Below are 5,000 nucleotides of genomic sequence, written 5' to 3' on the forward strand. Positions count from 1 at the left end.
ATATGTGGTGCAGGTTATACATGTAGTGCAGGTTATATATGTGGTGCAGGTTATACATGTAGTGCAGGTTATATATGTGGTGCAGGTTATACATGTAGTGCAGGTTATATATGTGGTGCAGGTTATATATGTGGTGCAGGTTATACATGTGGTGCAGGTTATACATATGGTGCAGGTTATATATATGGTGCAGGTTATACATATGGTGCAGGTTATATATGTGGTGCAGGTTATATATGTAGTGCAGGTTATATATGTGGTGCAGGTTATACATGTAGTGCAGGTTATATATGTGGTGCAGGTTATATATGTGGTGCAGGTTATACATGTGGTGCAGGTTATATATGTGGTGCAGGTTATATATGTGGTGCAGGTTATACATATGGTGCAGGTTATATATATGGTGCAGGTTATATATGTGGTGCAGGTTATATATGTGGTGCAGGTTATATATATGGTGCAGGTTATACATGTAGTGCAGGTTATATATGTGGTGCAGGTTATACATGTAGTGCAGGTTATATATGTGGTGCAGGTTATACATGTAGTGCAGGTTATATATGTGGTGCAGGTTATATATGTGGTGCAGGTTATACATGTGGTGCAGGTTATACATATGGTGCAGGTTATATATATGGTGCAGGTTATACATATGGTGCAGGTTATATATGTGGTGCAGGTTATATATGTGGTGCAGGTTATATATGTGGTGCAGGTTATACATATGGTGCAGGTTATATATATGGTGCAGGTTATATATGTAGTGCAGGTTATATATGTGGTGCAGGTTATATATATGGTGCAGGTTATATATGTGGTGCAGGTTATACATGTAGTGCAGGTTATATATGTGGTGCAGGTTATACATGTAGTGCAGGTTATATATGTGGTGCAGGTTATACATGTAGTGCAGGTTATATATGTGGTGCAGGTTATACATGTAGTGCAGGTTATATATATGGTGCAGGTTATACATGTAGTGCAGGTTATATATATGGTGCAGGTTATATATATGGTGCAGGTTATACATGTAGTGCAGGTTATACATATGGTGCAGGTTATACATGTAGTGCAGGTTATATATATGGTGCAGGTTATACATGTGGTGCAGGTTATACATGTAGTGCAGGTTATATATGTGGTGCAGGTTATACATGTAGTGCAGGTTATATATATGGTGCAGGTTATATATGTAGTGCAGGTTATATATATGGTGCAGGTTATACATGTAGTGCAGGTTATATATATGGTGCAGGTTATATATATGGTGCAGGTTATACATGTAGTGCAGGTTATATATATGGTGCAGGTTATATATATGGTGCAGGTTATATATGTGGTGCAGGTTATACATGTAGTGCAGGTTATATATATGGTGCAGGTTATACATGTAGTGCAGGTTATATATATGGTGCAGGTTATATATATGGTGCAGGTTATATATGTGGTGCAGGTTATACATGTAGTGCAGGTTATATATGTGGTGCAGGTTATACATGTAGTGCAGGTTATATATGTGGTGCAGGTTATACATGTAGTGCAGGTTATATATGTGGTGCAGGTTATACATGTAGTGCAGGTTATATATGTAGTGCAGGTTATACATGTAGTGCAGGTTATACATGTAGTGCAGGTTATACATGTAGTGCAGGTTATATATGTGGTGCAGGTTATACATGTAGTGCAGGTTATATATATGGTGCAGGTTATACATGTAGTGCAGGTTATACATGTAGTGCAGGTTATATATGTGGTGCAGGTTATACATGTAGTGCAGGTTATATATGTGGTGCAGGTTATACATGTAGTGCAGGTTATATATGTGGTGCAGGTTATACATGTAGTGCAGGTTATATATATGGTGCAGGTTATACATGTAGTGCAGGTTATACATGTAGTGCAGGTTATATATGTAGTGCAGGTTATACATGTAGTGCAGGTTATATATGTGGTGCAGGTTATACATGTAGTGCAGGTTATACATATGGTGCAGGTTATACATGTAGTGCAGGTTATATATATGGTGCAGGTTATACATGTAGTGCAGGTTATATATATGGTGCAGGTTATACATGTAGTGCAGGTTATATATGCGGTGCAGGTTATACATGTAGTGCAGGTTATATATGTGGTGCAGGTTATACATGTAGTGCAGGTTATATATGTGGTGCAGGTTATACATGTAGTGCAGGTTATATATATGGTGCAGGTTATACATGTAGTGCAGGTTATACATGTAGTGCAGGTTATATATGTAGTGCAGGTTATACATGTAGTGCAGGTTATACATGTAGTGCAGGTTATATATGTAGTGCAGGTTATACATGTAGTGCAGGTTATACATGTAGTGCAGGTTATATATGTGGTGCAGGTTATACATGTAGTGCAGGTTATATATGTGGTGCAGGTTATACATGTAGTGCAGGTTATACATATGGTGCAGGTTATACATGTAGTGCAGGTTATATATATGGTGCAGGTTATACATGTAGTGCAGGTTATATATATGGTGCAGGTTATACATGTAGTGCAGGTTATATATGCGGTGCAAGTTTCTAGATAATAAGTCAATAAAAAGTTAGCGTGAAGGAAACATATGAAGCTAGCGTGTTGTCACTGACGGTTTCCCTCCAATCAGCCGTCAGTGATAAACTCCGCCCGTCACTTCTTTGATTTGCTGATGTTTGAAAAAGGTCAGTAAAGCTCCATCGTAGCTCAGACACAGCTCTGAGATAAACCCTGAGATCAGAGCTCCTCTCAACAGGTGAACGTGTGAGTGTGATGGAACTGGAAGAATCTGCTGATTATCCTTTGACCCAGATTCTCAGTGTGAGACTCGTGTCCTCTGGAGGTGTCTGGTGTCCTCAGCATTCGTTCGTTACAGCCAGAACTGTCGGCTCTCTGCTGTCTGTGCTGGTCGTCTACAAGAGATCAGGAATCATTTCAAGATCCTGGTGTCGGACCTTTAACTTGTTCTTGTTCTTCTTCTTCTTCTTCTTCTTCTTCTTCTTCTTCTTCTATTGTTTAATTCTGTCTCTACTTCCTGTGATTGGTCCAAAAGTCCAAACTCTCCAACAAAGTGTTTTCACTGCAAACCAACAGAACCAGGTTCAGTTTGATCCAGACCCAGAACTCCTCTTCTGCTCTGAGGAACCTTTCACACCTGATGTTCAGCTTCAGACTGAACTAAGTTCCAGATTTCAGATCCTGACCTACAGTGACTGAGACGTGTCACACAAGCACATTACAGAAAACACAACTGCAAAAGTTTCACAATGGAAACACAACCACAGCAGAAGTGAGCGACAACAGATGTTGACAGTGAAACGAGCAGATTTTCTGTAAATTGACTCATTGTGAAAATTCGGTCAACACCTAATAGTTGATGCTCGTCTATTTGAAGTGTTACGGTGTTTGGAAAACCCAAAAAGGAGAAACACATCTGTATGATCCTGTTTGAGGAAACATCTCAAACAGCTGCTGCTTCACAGAGACTCGGCTCATTTCATTGTCAACATCTGTTGAGTCTCCATTGTGTGTTTTTTGTTATTGTGTCACTTCCTCTGTGCAGACTCTCGCTCTCTGACCGGTGTCGATGTTCAGGGTCACTCTCTGTTCTGGCTCTGATCAAACAGACACTTGGTGTTCCTCCAAACGGACGAGACGTTCCTCCGCTGACATGCTGCTGCTGTGGGTTTATTTATTCCTCCAGCAGCTGAGAGAAGGTGCCAAGGATGTCCGATGTCAAATAACATTAGATAATGAAACTACAGCAGCAGAGATCTGTAGAACTGAGGGTCGAGGTCAAAGTTCACCTACAAAACGAAGACAAGATGTTTTAACAACACAACAGGTCGCTGACGCTGAACACGTTCATGTGTTCATGTTCATGTGTTGAACTGAGAAATGTTCTGATGCTGTTTGTTTGCATCGATGTCTCAACATCGTAGAGAAAGACTTTCCGAGACGCCCAGAGGTGGAGACGTCTGAAGCAACTGAGACGTTGAGACAAAGGAAACGATGAAAGAGTTTCAAAACTCTCCTTTGTTGCATCTTTGTTGTATTTTGTGTCACTTTATAGAGAAATTGTTGAAAGATAATAATAATGATAATTCTTATATTTCAGTCGCTGTGTGATCCTGTTTCTGACTCGCACACAAAACCAATGTTGACCTTTTATTACTTTGACAGGTCACTTCATCCTTCACTTAAACTAGACATGACCGTCATCATGTGTCCTTTCATGTGTCCTAGATTCCTCATAGGACACATGGACATTCCTCAGTGGACTCTCTCTGACAGCCGAGTCTCTCGACCGGTTGACCTCGGCTAAAATAACCTGCGTAACCACAGACACATGAACACATGTCCATCCCACAGACTGTGTCACTGTGTAACTGACACAGTTCAAACCACTATATATATATCACATATATATATATATACAATAATATAATATCATATGTATAATATTGGATATTCCAGCATGTGCTCAGTCCTCAGGTTGTGTTTTGTTTAGAGGAAATAAAGCGTGAAGAGGAAGCGACGCTGCAGCAGGTGAAACGTCGGAGCTGAAGCCAGCAGCTCAGGTCACTGGTTTACTTCTCACTATTTGTTTCTCCTTCTTCTTTTATTCGTGCCACAGTCAACATGAGAGGAAAATTGAGTTTTAAACTTTACTTAACTTCTCAGATGTTTATTTGCTTTGTGTATTTGCAGGATTTGCAGTTCTACCAACACAAGATTAGATTAGATTCAGCTACCAACACAAAGACCACTGAAACACGGAGGTCCTGCTTGTTCCCTCGTTTCTCTGGATGATGTAACACCTGATGTCTCCGCCCGTCTCTCACAGTTCAACATTACGACACTTTGATGTTCAATAGAAGATAAACAGAACGTGATGGTCCGACGGTCAAGTCAGGTGAGAATGTGAACCTGTGATTTCTGCTGGACGACCCCATGTACTCGGCACAGATCTGTCTCCAGGTCGAGAAACG

The 5,000-nt window shown here is 40.4% G+C and overlaps 1 long non-coding RNA gene across 1 annotated transcript in view; it reads right to left on the bottom strand.

Annotated features, from left to right (window-relative positions):
- LOC117775051 overlaps positions 1-5,000 on the bottom strand; it is a 25,868-nt gene that overhangs the window by 7,490 nt on the left and 13,378 nt on the right. The window lies entirely within an intron of this gene.

Source organism: Hippoglossus hippoglossus, chromosome 15 (genome assembly GCF_009819705.1).
Source record: "Hippoglossus hippoglossus isolate fHipHip1 chromosome 15, fHipHip1.pri, whole genome shotgun sequence".
Taxonomy (NCBI): Eukaryota; Metazoa; Chordata; class Actinopteri; order Pleuronectiformes; family Pleuronectidae; genus Hippoglossus; species Hippoglossus hippoglossus.